This window comes from Heteronotia binoei, chromosome 21, assembly GCF_032191835.1.
Source record: "Heteronotia binoei isolate CCM8104 ecotype False Entrance Well chromosome 21, APGP_CSIRO_Hbin_v1, whole genome shotgun sequence".
Taxonomy (NCBI): Eukaryota; Metazoa; Chordata; class Lepidosauria; order Squamata; family Gekkonidae; genus Heteronotia; species Heteronotia binoei.
The window spans coordinates 115,883,314-115,898,913 of record NC_083243.1 but is presented as its reverse complement, the minus strand read 5'-3'; the positions used below and the strand labels follow the sequence as shown (position 1 = coordinate 115,898,913).

The following is a 15,600-nucleotide window of genomic DNA, read 5'->3' as shown; positions in this document are numbered from 1 at the left end:
ACCTAACTATTTTATGAGGCATGAAAACTCAAGACATTTCATGTACCTGAGGACTGATTCTTGGAAAGTTACATTTCCCCACCAACCATTTCTCAAAAAAACATTTTAAAAAAATTTTCCACTAGTAAGGTGATTTGATCTAAGAAGTCAAGCACTTATGTCTTCTGCACTCTAGTTTTTTTTAAAAAAGTAATTTAATTTTAGAAAACATTCCTTTTAATATATCTAGAATGGGATTTGTGCAAAAGAGGCATCTGGGTGGATGAGCCACGTGAAGCCCACTACTAAGTGAAGGAAGAAAAGTAGGAGTTACTTATGCTCCTTCTTTCCTCACATTTTTATGACATCTGAATCAGTTTAAAACAAGGGTGTCAAACTCATTTGTTATGAGGGCCAGATCTGACATAAATGAGACCTTGTCTAGCTGGGCCATGCTAGATAGCAGAGATAAAAACTTTATAAAAGACACAAACTCAATTAAATTTTTTTTGAAACTTAAAATAAACATGCTTTAAAAGTTAGCACTCTTCCAATATTTTGTTTATTTAACAGTTTCTGATAACTGACATTTCTTGCTCAGAATTATTGCATCTGGAGGCAACATGCTGTAGCCATCTTGAGTATACTGTTCAGGTGCATATCTGTAAGTTGCAAACCTACTTCTGATTTATTGACATTCATTACAGAGATCTCATGATCAATGCTTTGAGCCTAAGATCCAGGGGAAAACATGAAATGGCTGGGCATTATGAGCTTTTGAACTTAAATTGCTTCGTGTGCTGATCAGCCAGTGGAGAAAATAGAGGCTTTGCTCTGTAGCTCCTGTGTGATCGAGCAAGCCTGAAAAAGCAAGCAATGATGCAGAAGGAAGCAAGAGAGAGAGAAGAAAGCAGATGACAATGAGTTGCTTGTAGGCCTGATAGAAGCCCTCTGGGGGCCTGATCTGGCCCTCAGACTGCATGTCTGACACCCCTGGTTGAGAAATTTTAAGTTGAAGAATTTAGATTTTTAATAGCTGGTTCCTACATGACATTTGCATCCCTGCAGGTCAATACTTTTGCATGGAATAATATGGCAATAGCCACACAACTACTTTTTGCCTTTACTGATATATGTATCAAGATGTTGATTCCAACATCCATTTCCTTCTGTGTTAAGAAATAATCCTGGCTGCTTCTGGTAGGGTAGTGAGGGGTGTAATAAGCATTCCCATACTATCTGCACTGTTGCCACCCCCATGCCACACTATCACTCCTCCCTGTCTTACCTGCACTTTGCAAAGGGGCCCTTCCGCAGCCTCAAACCCCTCCCCCCCCCAATCCTTTACAGAGCCGAAAGGGGGGAATGTGGAGCTTAGCTCTGCCCCCTCCCACGGTGATTGTAGAGGAGCATCGAGGTGGACACACAGCTGCAGCTACCCTGGTGTTTCCCCCTTTATTTCTTTGTTTGCATTCCCACTTTCCTCCCTATTGGGAACTCAAGGCAGCTTACAATACCAAAAAATGCAACAAAAACAAACAGAAGAGAGCAGCAAGTTTAAGCCAGTAGATATTATATGCTTAGCCTTTCAAAAGGCTTTTGACAGGTATGTAGTGGCTCTACCTTGCTCCTTAACCTTTCAGGCACACCTGAAAAGTTAATAGGGAGCCAGGTACAGTGAACTTTGTTCATGCCCATGGAGAAATGTTAATCTCTGTAAATATGATAGTCTGGTCTCTGCTTTCGAGCATGTCTTGACTGAAACAGTTTCGCTCTACTCAGCTATTTCACTTCAGACAATGTCTTGTGACTATTTTGTGTAACTCAATAAAAGGCTGGGCAAGAGTCCAGCAAGGTGGCTCCTGCTACAACCTGAAGACTGACTGCTTGACTAGTTCTTTGCTACATGTGATGCCTGGGAACAGGGACCACAACCTACTCACTTCGTCTGTTCGGTGCACCGCTTTCATTCCCTCGGGAATCCCTTTTCAGGGTGAGTATGGGACTATCGCTTTCTCAGAAGCAGAAAGCACACGCCAGGGAATTGACCTATTTCCTTAGAAAGGCGGGGCAGGCTATTTCTGAATCTAAAGTTCAGGGATTGGTAAAAGAAATTGGGCAGTAATGCCCTTGGTACCTGGAAGGCGGGTCTCTCAGGGTATCTGACTGGCAGAGAATTGGCACAGCTCTTCATGCTGAACCACAAGCTCCAGTGGAGACCTTGCATTTATGGTTCCACTGTAATCATGCTGTTGGTACCTATGGTTCCAATGCCCTCTCCCCCTCTCAACCTAGCACTCAGCCGCCTCCCTCCTATTCTAATGTCCAGTTGCATCCTCCTGCTACCTCCCCTCCTATCCCTCCTGTAGATACTGGACAGAAGGAACAAAAACCTGTGGAAAGTGCTTTCCAAAAAATGGTACGACAGGAACAGGAAAATGGTACGTTAATGGGGGAAGAGCTTGCTGATTTTTTATCAGTATGCCCAGTAACATATGCACAGAATGCGGACAGGCAACAGGTTGTTAACTATACTGCATTGCCCTACTCTGTTTTGAGTGAAATCAGAAAGGCTATCAGAGATACAGGCATAGGGGGAACCTATGTGCAAGGTCTTTTAGAAGGACTCTCTAATGGATACACTATGATTCCTCAAGATTGGAAAAATATGATGAGGATGATGTTAACCCCTGGACAGTATGTAGTATAGGACAGTGAATATCGTAATTTGGCTGATGCTCAAGGGCGTGGCTCCAATAGGGCTTATACTGCTGAACAACTCTATGGATCCGGATAGTTCAGCACTATTGAAGCTCAAGCTGTGCTCCCTGTTGCAACCCTTGCTATTGTATCAAAATGCGCTTTACGAGCCTTTGCCAAGGTACCTACAGAAGGGCGGCCAGCCCATAGTTTTGCAACTGTCCATCAAAAGCCACAAGAGCCCTATTTAGACTTTATCAACCATCTTCAGGAAACAATCAGAAGACAGGTTGATAATCCTGATGCAGCAGGAGAATTGATGATGAAATTGGCCAAGGAAAATGCTAATCTGCATTGCTGACATGCCTTACAAGGGCTAGCAAATCGATCCGGGATGGAATTGTCCAATTACATTCGAGCATGCCAAGATATAGGAACCCAGGGGCATAGTATGAATTTGTTAGCAGCAGCCTTAACTTGGGGAAATAGACCACAAGGGAATTGTTACAAATGTGGCAGGCCAGGGCATTATAAGAAAGAATGCCAAGCAAAAAGCGGAGGAAATGGGGATCAGAAATCTCAAAATAAGCCAAAAACCAAATGCCCTAAATGTAGCAAAGGCTTTCACTGGGCCAATCAGTGCAGGGCAGGAAACTCCCTACGAGGATTGTCTTTAGCCCCGGCCCAGATAGAGAGAGCACCAACTCAAGCATTATCCCCTCTCTAATGAAAGATCACGCCAAGACGACGGGCAGTGCTGGAATTGACCTATATTTTGTGGTGACAACAGCAGTTCAATTGCCCAGTGAAGTGCAAGTCATTCCAACACAAATCACCGGGCCCCTGCCCAACGGGTATGTAGGTCTTGTGTTGCTACACTCCAGTGCCAGCAAAAGAGGTGTTTTCATAGTCCCAGGTGTGATTGATTCCGATTATACTGGAGTTGTTTATGTTCAGGTGTGGGTTAACCTGCCACAGGATTTACCCATAGAAGTGTCTTATGCACAACTTATTTTGATGCCATTTATGGTACCAGGAGGAGCCCTACCTCAAGAGCGTGGAAGCCGCCATACATGTCATGGCTCACCTTATTTCTGCCTCTGTGGTAATGGGTCGTTCACAACTGTTGAAAACTGATAACGCCCCAGCATATAGTTCTTCTGGATTTGTTGATTTTTGTACGCAATGGACTATTCAAATCCGGCATGGCATTCCATATAATTCCACGGGTCAAGCTATCGTGGAACGCACTAATCAAACATTGAAAACCAGTCTTCAAAAACAATTAAAAGGAGTGAAAATGAAGGTTCCTACCCAAATGTGGGTTCAGGAGCAATTAAATTTGGTCCTATTTTAAATCAATTAAATATTGGCCTGACTGGGACTTCTGCCTTTGATTGACATTTTGGGCAATGTTCAGAGCTCCCCCAACCTTTGGTGTAAAAAACTTCCTGATCCTACTTGGCATGGTCCGGTTCCTCTTATTACCTGGGGGCATAGACATGCTGCTGTATTCTCTCCTAAAGGTCCTTTGTGGATTCTGGCACGTTGCGTTTGCCAAGCTAAAGATGGCATGGCATCAGGGTCTCCCGAATCCGATTCCCAACTTCAATCTCAGCCTCAAACGGGAGATTGTGTGACGCCTGCAGACCCAGTTAGCTCATGATATCACATGGGGGGATGTGAAGTGTCTAACTAATCAAGCACAAAAAACGTTGGAAGAGGCTGGGTGAGCACCATCCCCGGAGAACTTGGTGGCTGCTGTTTTTGCACAGCTCACAGTGAACTCCATGGCTATTCTTTGTTGTTTGTATTTATGTATTTTGTCTCCTGTCAAGGCAATTAGTTTTGGAGATCGTCTTCAGTTTAATAATTGGGAACACTTAGCTAATGTTAACAACGTTTCAAATTTTTGTTTGACACAATGTACTGATTTACATGTTATTAGGGACCTGTCTAATTCCCGTTTGCAAGGCTCCAGGAACTGTAGAAAACAATACAGTTCTTGGTAAATTTTTAAATGAATCCCAGATCTCTTATGCAACTTTACCCAACTGGGGCATTCCCACCTATAAGCTTCCAGCGGATGCCTTAACTCTATATACCCCATGTGTGGCTAACCATGAAAATCTAACTTGTGCACAGATGGTAAATTGCTCCCACCATAAGCCATTGCACGGTTGCCTGCAAACAGGTGCCCCCTTGTGGAAAGGTAATATAACAATTAATGTAACCAGTAATTATGGCCATATTCCCTCACCTCCTGGATGGTTTTCTCTTGTGGCCGTTGGACTTTTAGTTATATTCCTGCTAATATATCTCTTTCTGAATGTTGTTTAAGTCGCCTTGCTGTGGTGTTGCCTCAAAAGTCCTGGCTTATGGAATCCTCTGCCTCACGCATTCGCAGGGAAACCATCCCCTTAGACTCTACCTGTGATTCTTCTGATATGGCATTATTATCTCAGACTGAATATGTGGCCCTCGCTGCCTCACTTGTAGGTATCCCTGGCCTCGCCACCCGCAACTCTCATAACATAAATGCACTTGCTTGTGTAGTTGCTAAAGCATTGAACCATACCTCCGCTGCTTTGACCGCTCCCAACGTAGAACAGCGACAGCTTCATCATGCTATTTTAGACAATTGAGCTGCAATTGATTATTTGTTGTTGTTACATCATCAAGGCTGTGAAATTGTACAGCAGATGTGCTGCTTTAATTTGTCTGACAATAGTCATGTTATTGAAAATGAAATACAAGCCCTCAAACAACTGACACAGCAAATCAAGCAAGACGTCCTCCTTTCCTAGTGGAACAGCTTATGGTCCTGGCTTCCCTCAGGAGCCTGGCTCCAAACTCTTTGCATGTATGGAATATTAATTTTTGTCATATTGATTTCATGTTGCTATTTAATCCAGTGTGTACCCTCCTTATTGCAGCAATGTCTCTATTTTTCGCACTGTTCCCACAAATCCTATTTCCCAACAACAATTGCCATATGTATATAAAGCTCTTGTGCAGATGGACCATCAGCTTAAAAAACAATAAAGGGTGGAATGTAGTGGCTCTACCTTGCTTCTTAACCTTTTGGGCACACCTGAAAAGTTAATAGGGAGCCAGGTACAGCAAACTTTGTTCATGCCCATGGAGAAATGTTAATCTCTGTAAATATGATAGTCTGGTCTCTGCTTTTGAGCACGTAACCATGTCTTGACCAAAAGTTTCACTCTACTCAGCTATTTCACTTCAGACAATGTCTCGTGACTATTTTGTGTAACTCAATAAAAGGCTGGACAAGAGTCCAGCAAGGTGGCTCCTGCTACAACCTGAAGACTGACTGCTTGGCTCGTTCTTTGCTACAAAGGTACCTCACCAAAGACTCCTGAGTATACTTAGCAGTTACAGGAAAAGGGGACAGGTCCTCATATGGATTAATATTAAACTGGATGTGAATAGTAAGAATAAATGGAAAGTTCTCACAATAGAAGAAAGTCAACAGTGGGGGTACTTCAAGGATCAATTTTGGGACCAGCGCTACTTAATTTTTTTCATAAATTATTTAGAATTGAGGGTAAGCAGTATAGTAGATAATTTCATAGTCTAATAGCCAAGTTCATACCAACTTATTCAGGATGGTGAAAACCAAGCTGAAGGAGGATCTCTAAGTTGGGTGAGTAGGCAACAATGTGGGAAATAAAGTTCAATGTTGTTAAGTGCATTTGAACAAAACTTTAAATATATTCTGATGGAGTATGCAGTAACTGAGACCAAAGTGATTCCTCACCAGCATTTGCTCCACCCCTGCTCTTCTCCCTGCGCCAGCCTAAGAGATGAATCCCCCACTGGTTGCTCCGTAGGCACCTCTACTTCCTATTATGGTTGCAGCAACAGGATGCTGGTTTTTTGGAGTTCCAGTTGCCGCAATGGGAATCGGAAGTAGCCCCGAAGCAAGAGGCGCTGTGGAGCAACTGGTGGGGAATTGATGGCTTGTGCCAATGCAAGGAGAAGTGCAGGGGTGGAGCAAATGCCGGTGAGGAATCACTCCAAGATTGAAAGAGATCTTGGGGTTGTATTAAAAAGATTGCTGAAAACGTAGTGTGTGGCAGCTGTGAAAAAGGCAAACTCTGTGCTGGTAATTATTAGGAAAGAGAAATAAAAAGTAAAACGCCAAATATTGTAATACCCTTGTATAGAGCTATGGTGCAACCTCATTTGGAATTAGGGTTACCAATCACCAGGTGACACCTGGAGCTATCCCGCTATTACGATTGGCTGGTTCAGATGGTGAATTTTACAGCATTATACCCTGCTGAGGGCCCTCCACTCCTCAAATTCCTCCTTCCTAAGGCTCCATCCCCAAAAATCTCCAAGTATTTCCCAACACAGAGCTGACAACCCTATTTGGAATACCAAGTGTAGTTCTCAATCACCATATCTCTAAAAGGATATTGCAAAGCTGGAAAAAGTACAGAAGAGCACACCAAAAAACACTTGGAGCACCTTTCCTATGAAGAAAAGCTAGAACCTGAGAGTTTTCAGGCTAGAAAAATACTGCTAAGGGGGGACATGACAGAATTTATAAAATAATGTATGTGTGGAGAAAGTGGACAGAGAGAGCTTTTTCTCCCTCTCCCATAATATTAAATCTTGGGGGTACCCAATGAAATTGATGGTCAAACATTCCTACTTTGTAGTACTTATGAAGTGAAAAACTGGATTATAAATTCAAAATGTCAGTCTTTGTTTTTAAAAAGAGACACATAAATTCTCATGTCACTAAATGCAAAAATATTTTCACATATGTGATATATCCCTAAACTTCATATATTTCACATATGTAAACTATTCCTAAAACTTATGGAAGTTATTAAAAGTAAGTACGTTTCTAGAGTGAACTACACAGTACCATGATAAACAGCTAGAGTAAATGAACACTTTAAACATGCAAAGTACACTGTTCCAATTCTATAAACTGGCTATCTGCCTAAATATCCATGTCAGTACATTATGCATTGTTTTTTAAACTGTTACTTTTGTTCACTATCATCTCCCTGGTTAAAAATTAAAGATAAACAGGATATAAGTAAATAACTTCAATGGTTAGCATTCAGAGAGCGACTAGAGGTTTGTCAAAGGCCCAGTGAGGATTTTAACTACTTTGTTTTTAAATAATAGATGTTTATGCTTTATAACAAACTGGTCTTGAAACTCTCAGTTTTAAAAGGTTGTTTTGCTGTAGAGTATGGGAAGCTGCTGTTTGGCAACCTCAAGCCTGAACTCCCTTAGGTGTATAGAACTTGTTATGCAATTCTCAGATATAATTAAAACATTAAAACTTGTTTTCATTTTTAAATTATATATTATTATTTTTCACATCATTCTTTATATATTAACAGTGTGATAAGATTGCCAAAGGCTATGCTTTCCTTGGGCATAAAATTAAAGGGCTTCAGAAAAGTAATTATAGCTTTTCATTGTTAAAAATGCACTTCTAATATCTTTTGTCAGAATAGGTAGTTTTTAAAAATGCACTCCATAATGGCTTTCTATTGTGCAGACTCACAAACACACCAATATTCATAAGAGAAATTTCAAACACAAAAGCTACAGTTAACCAAACTTAAAGAGACTAAAGGTCTAAATATTAGAAATAAAAAGTTAAAACCATGACCTTGGATGATCTTGACTTGGGAAACAAGTCCACATAAACATGTGTTGTCATTCTCTTATGCAGGGAAATGACAAGTGCAATTTTTACCATTTAATGATTTCTCTCTTATGATATTAATACAATCATGGTGTCACTAAAAGACAATCCATACATTACATAAGACCAATACTAGATCTCCTGTAAGTTTTCTCTTATTCTTATATAGATTTAGAAAGTTTGAATTTCATTTGAAAAGTGGCTGCGGAATAGGCGATGTTTAGCCCATTTTTTCTTCTCCATCTCCTGCATACTCCAAATGCAGGTGGTAGCCCCATGACTGAAGGAAGTCAGGTACCTCAGTAGTGGGTACAAACTACAGGCATACTTGGCTGGGGGTACATACAGACATCTTTTAGGAGAGGGTGGTATTTGGAACTCTGTATGTTTTAAGAAGAAGACTGTAGATTTATACCCCGCCCTTCTCTCTGACTGATTTCCTACTCGCCTTACGCCACTCTCACACTCCTCTTCTCAGTGGGGCTTCCATCCGATTTCACACTATCTGCCCAGGACTGCAACTAGCTTTGGTTTTTTTCACACGGCAAACAGAAATTGGTTTTTAGAGGTTTGTTTGCCGGGCAAAAAAGTCAATTGCAACCCCGGGGCCAATAGTCAGATGGAAGCCCCGCTGAGAAGAGGAGCATGAGAGCGGCATAAGGCGAATGGGAAATCGGTCACAGAATCAGAGTCTCAGAGCGGCTTACAATCTCCTTTATCTTCTTCCCCCACAACACCCTGTGAGGTAGGCGGGGCCAAGAGAGCTCTCCCAGAGGCTGCCCTTTGAAGAACAACTCTTACAAGAGCTATGGCTAACCCAAGGCCATTCCAGCAGCTGCAAGTGAAGGAGTGGGGAATCAAACCTGGTTCTCTCAGATAAAGAGTCTGCACATTTAACCACTGCACCAAACTAGTTCTCAAATTGTGATTTGTAAACTACTCAAAGCTATGAGGAAAGGTGGGATATAAATATTATCTCTAAATAATAATGGGCATTCAATAGTAATGCAGGTTGATTGTCACACAACATATAGAATGCCCCCTAAATATAACACTGGGATCCTCTGCAACATCACCTGCTTCATTCCAGAACTTCTAAACTTTCCCTCGATCTCAAACAGACCTCAGATTTAGTAGCAGCTCCTGAACCTTTCTGATGGCTCCCTGTCTTCTTCCCCACCTACCTTCTCCATTGAATAGTAGGTACAGCTGCATAACAATTCCTGGATTAGGAGAGCAGGCAGCCGGCCGGCCATCAGGGGCTTTGCCAGACCCCCAGCAGCCCTCATTTACCCCTGGAGAAGCTTGTGCCACCCTTTCTCCACTTCTTATGTGATTTTGGGCAGTGGGTGATTTGCTGGCCTTTTGGGAGCCCCAGGCGAGCAAGGCCTGCTTGGAATGGCTGGATCTCTGGCCAGCCCAAGCAGGCCTCACTCGCCCAGGGCTCTCCTTTCTTGCATTGGGTTGCTTTTGGCTGGGAGGGGAACATATGCTAATAGGTTATGCTAATGAGCTCCACTACCTATTTTTCTACAAAATGACCCCTGGTTTCAAACATATGAAGCTGTCATATGGAGATCTTCTTTAGGAAAGCTGGTGACAGAGCAAGGGCTAATCTGAAACTCTGCACATCGGAGAATCATCTGACCAGATCAACAATATCACTGTGCAGCAAACTATGTTCAGTTGCTTGGGCCTAAAAGCTTATCTATATCCTGCCCTTTTCCTAAGGTCTCACTATTGCATACATGCTTCTCTGTTCCTTATTTTATCTTCATAATAGCTCTGAGCGGTATGATAGGCTAAGAGAGTGACCAGCTCAAGGAAGGTTCATGGCAGGGTGGGTGTCTAAACATGGATTTTCTAGATTCTTGTCCAAGTACTACACCACACTAACTCCAGTTTAAGCTCTAGAGTATGCTTTGGTCCTTGCAATCATCATGTATCTTTCCTACAACTTAAGTTAATTCAAGTTCTGCTAAGAGTGCTGCCATCACAATCTGAAGGTATAAGAACTCCAGATATAAAAATTCTGCATCCAAAATTGACCACCATAAACTTTTATCTTCCGTCCTTGACCCGTGCCAGTCTGGGTTCCGACCGGGCCATGGGACGGAGACAGTGCTGGTCGCCTTGGTGGATGACCTCCAGCGGCATCTGGATCGGGGCGGCTCTGCGGTACTGATGTTATTAGACCTGTCGGCGGCATTTGATACAGTCGACCATCAGTTACTAAAGCGCCGCCTTGCCGACATAGGGGTTAGGGGGCTGGCCTTACAGTGGCTTTCCTCCTTCCTCTCCGATCGGGGACAAAGGGTGGCCATTGGGGGCGAGCGATCCCAGAGGCACACACTTGATTGTGGGGTGCCTCAGGGAGCAGTTCTCTCCCCAATGCTGTTTAACATTTATATGCGCCCCCTTGCCCAGATTGTCCGGAGGTTTGGGCTGGGTTGCCATCAATATGCAGATGACACCCAGCTCTATCTACTAATGGACGGCCGGCCTGGCTCCGCCCCAGGGAACCTGGATAGGGCCTTGCAGGCTGTAGCGGCGTGGCTTAGATTGAGTGGGTTGAAGTTGAACCCAGCGAAGACAGAGGTCCTTTGCGTGGGTCGCGGCGCCCAGGGAGGGGAAATAGCTCTCCCAACCTTCGACGGCGCACTATTGGAACCAGTGCGCCAGGTAAAGAGTTTGGGTGTTTTACTGGAGCCTTCATTATCAATGGAGGCCCAGATAGCAGCCACTGCCAAGTCAGCATTCTTTCATCTGAAGCGGGCAAGGCAGTTGGCCCCCTTCCTGGAACGCCGCGACCTCGCAACAGTGATCCATGCAACGGTCACCTCAAGATTGGACTACTGTAATGCCCTCTACTTGGGGCTACCTCTGTGCCGGACTCGGAAGCTGCAGCTAGTGCAGAATGCGGCGGCCAGGCTGTTACTGGGGCTCCCGAAATGGGAGCACATACAGCCGGGGCTGCGCGGACTGCACTGGCTGCCAGTTATCTACCGAGTCCAGTACAAAGTGTTGGTTATTACCTTTAAAGCCCTATATGGCCGAGGACCTGCCTACCTAAGGGACCGTCTCTCCCCGTATGAACCCCAGAGGGCACTGAGGTCAGCAAGTAAAAACAAAATGACCATCCCTGGGCCGAGAGAGGCCAGGCTCCAAAGCACCAGGGTGCGAGCCTTTTCAGTTGCGGCACCTGCACTGTGGAACCAGCTCCCGGAGGAGGTGCGGGCCCTGCGGAACCTCGACCAGTTCCGCAGGGCCTGCAAGACTGCCCTTTTTAGATACGCCTATAATGATACGGACTGCTGAGTTGCAATGAACGAAGAACCGCCATCTTTAACACCATTTAAACTGGCAGAATCAGCGCTAGAACAGCTATTACTGCCAGATATATATATAATGTAATTGTAAATTAAGTATTTTAACTGAATTAACGGGTTTTTATATGTGTAATTTTAATTGCTAATCTAATGTTTTACTATTTATGTTAATATATTACTTACTGTTAGCCGCCCTGAGCCGCTTTGCGGGGAGGGCGGGGTAGAAATAAAATTTATTATTATTATTATTATTATTATCTTTTCCCTTCTTTGTGACACATAATATGAATTATACTAGCCATTAGAAGATCAGCTGCATGACAAAACCAAGCATGGAAATGTCTTAGAAGTATCAGAACTAACTACTAATTTGGTCCCTTCACCATTGACTGGTATAGTGAATTCTGATACAACTTGAATACATTCAGTTTCATAGTCTGGATGCCTAATGAGTCAAGAGGAGTATATGTCCAGGCAGTTGTGTCACTACAAACACAGAGCTGTGTATAACATACTATAACATTGAATATAGTGGTTACTTTGTACCTCGAATCTACTTTCAATATCAGATCATAACATTTGAATATTTGAAGCAATATGTGAGAATGAGCTTCTGAACATGTGCAAAGTCTTTCCCTCAGCACCATCCCCTAGTATATTTCCACATCTAGCATCAAAATGCACAACATCTGGGGCATGTGGAATGTCTTTTAATAAATTCAGTGCTGGTTAAGTCTTAATTTCATTAGGCAGAAACCAGGAAAGGAATTTCAAAGTAAATTGGAGAACACATACTTTGATAAATTAGAGCATACAAAGAGCTTTATCTCTCAGATTTTCCTACTATGTAACTTTAATATGATACTATCATATTTCTTTAATTTTTTTTTGAACTTTAATATTTCTGAAAAAGGTTAAATTCAACAGATTAGACACTGATCATAAGCAAACCCCAACAATGACTATTTCTGGTATGTATACAAAGTTTTGTGCAAAACAAAGAGAAAAGTGGATAAATTAAGCTGAAATTCTGAGTTAATGAAAAGCACCTTGATACATACACATTTCATTTTGAAAAGAGTAAAAACTGTTCAGTTAGTCAAAGGAAGCACACTTCACTGTCAGCAACTTTTAACAAGGCGTTCAAAATGTGTGAAAACCAGAAAAGGAAGACTGAGAAATATTTGTCACTTCTGTTGCTGCCAAAAGATTAAATATTTGGCAAGGTAGTGCCTGATCTTTATGCTGGAAAGAAGAGTAAATGATTACATTGTAGCTCTGTTGAGTAACTTTCCTTAACATAAGCAGGGATTTGATCAGTTTCATGAGAACTTTTGATCTGTGCAAGGGCACCACAACATTGTGTCTTACCCCAAAGCAAAGAAAACTGAAATTGATCAGTGAAACAGAAGTCGCTGAGCAACATGAGAGACTGAGATCATGTTGGTACTGACTGCATCAGGCATTCGTCTCTACTTTTAAATGCCTTTGACTCATTAAGAGAATTTCTGTACCTCCCCTGCTATCCTTCAGCTTCCTTGTCCCCAAAAGCTTTTTTTATTTGTAGAAACCTTACCTGGTCCATGTCCCAAGGTGACAATCTTAATCAGTTTCTACAAGCTAGCACACAGAAAAGGAAAGGTATTTATGAAAGGCAAACTTTCCCTGGAGCGGTGACTTCCAGCTGCAAACACAGAACAATAACCTGAGCCAGGTTTGTCAGGCAGCCCAGCCTCCTCCCACCCCTGCCAATCAGAAAACGCGTTGCAGCCAACTAGCACATAGGACTGGATGGAAAAGATCTAAGGGAAAAGTGCAAAGAAGTCAGAAAGACTACATTATGGGAGACTGTCTTTGGAGAAGGAGCAGGAGAGTGGAAAGAACTGTACATGGTTTAAAGGAAAAGTATAAAAGTTAAGGAAAGAAGTGACCTAATAAAAATGTACCTTAATACAAAACTTAGGGACTTATTTGTGACATGTCAACAGTTTTATCGTAGGTCAAATTTAAATATGATGCTGGTGGACTAGATGAACTTACTGATGTGACTGAATATTTCCAATATTTCATTTAAATTGAGTGTCTTCATAGGATTGCCAACCTCCAGTTGGCAACTGGAGATCTCTCACTATTACAATGGATCTCTAATGACCAATATCAGTTGCCTGGAGAAAATGACTGTTTTGGAGAGTGGAAACTATGGCATTTTACCTCCTAAACTCACCCTCTCCAGGCTCCACTTCCAAAATTTTCAGGTACCTCCCAACCCACCTAGCAATCCTAGGTGTCCATGCATGCAAAGCATGTATGTATGCAATGTTACTGCAACACCCAACTGGGCTGCAGAACTCTGCAAGCATAATGGCAGGGGGCCCAGTTTAAATGAGACTCTGGGCACATGCAAAGTCACACAGGTAAATTCTGTTCTACTAGCCTCATGATTAACTCAGCACTTAGGCTGAATATACACAATTTAGCACTTAGGCTGAAATCTACAGTTTTAAACTACAAATGGAAGAAATCAGTATCAAATGCTCCCGATGTAAAAATGTAGCAGGTAAATAACAAAACCCCACACATTGCTCGGTTTGAAGCGAGGTATTTTACTTTGACATCAAAGTAGAACTTGTCAGCATAAGCTCAAAATGACTAAAATCATCAGCCTTCTGACCATTTTTATTCATCCCCCAAACAAGCAGACAAGCCCCCTCTTATCTAATTCAAATGCTCCACCTCCTGTTTTCCTTCCAGTAATTTCTTGTAGTTTTCCCCTGCTCTGTCCCTCTGTGTTATCAGCAAGAAGCTCCTTCTCTGCGGGGCCCCTGTTATCTTGGATTCACACCCTTAGCCTGTCTGGTTTTAACAGTTTAGCAGAAGCTCTTCCAAGGGGCCTCTTAACAGTCACTCTAAATGTTGCATCAGACATTCTCTTTTGAAGGCACAACCATATTTTCCATTATTATTATTATTGAGATATTCATTAATTATTCAGGGGTCCCTCTTCAAAAATGCCCCACGAAAAGAAAACAAACTCATTTATTTAAAAAAAAAAAAGATTCGATCCCAGTGCTTAGCATGTTTCTACCCTTGTTTTCTAATTTAAGGGATATTCTAATAAAAGAAAGCACTGAAGAAACATGATTTCCCTATACTTTTTAGTATGAGGCAGTATCCAGATGGGCATGCAAATCAACTCCTTACATTGCTAAAGCCTACCAGTGTAAATATGATCAAGGTGATATGCAGAAACTTGTAGAACTGCTTCCTTATACAAACAAACAAGTGTACTGTCTCTTTTCCATGTATATATATTCAGAACCAATGGGTACTGGAACAGAGCAGAGATGAAGCTCTGCTCTTTCACTTCTCTCCCTTCCTCAGGAGCAGCAGAAGCAAAAGCAATTTGGTCCGCTAGCCTGGGAAATAATTCATGAACTACTGAAGTGGCTTCCTAAATATGAGCAGGTTTCCCCCTAGGAGAAACACAACGGCATGGTTCAGATCAAAACTCTTTGGTAGAAAAAGCCCAGCATGAACTCATTTGCATTAGGCCACATCCCCTGATAAGTGATGTCACCTTGTTCAGTAGGTTACTTTCTGCATATTGACACAGAACTGTACAGTGCCATCAGCTGCATTTCATGGATGTGTTTTATTACACGACCCAATGAGAGACTTTGTTTTGCCAACTCCTACCCCAAACATGGTTGGAAAGAGAGAACCATATGTGGTGGAGCAGGCAGCGGCAGGCCACCATCTCCCAGGAGGGGGCACACATGGAAGGCTCCATGTCTCTTGCTCTCTCTGCAAGCTCATTGAAGGCTGGAGGTGGCAGGAAGCTACCTAGTGCCTTCCGTCTGCTGGAGACCTTTTTTTGGGCCAGAGCAC

General features: G+C 42.6%; 1 protein-coding gene across 2 annotated transcripts in view; it reads right to left on the bottom strand.

Annotated features, from left to right (window-relative positions):
* Nucleotides 1-13,404, bottom strand: part of SHANK2 (SH3 and multiple ankyrin repeat domains 2) — an 811,137-nt gene extending 797,733 nt beyond the window's left edge. For both annotated transcript variants that reach the window (XM_060263196.1, XM_060263197.1), the window contains exon 1: nucleotides 13,289-13,404. The gene's annotated coding sequence lies outside the window, so the exon portion shown is untranslated. The remainder of the gene's footprint in view (nucleotides 1-13,288) is intronic.
* Nucleotides 13,405-15,600: the final 2,196 nt, after the last annotated feature.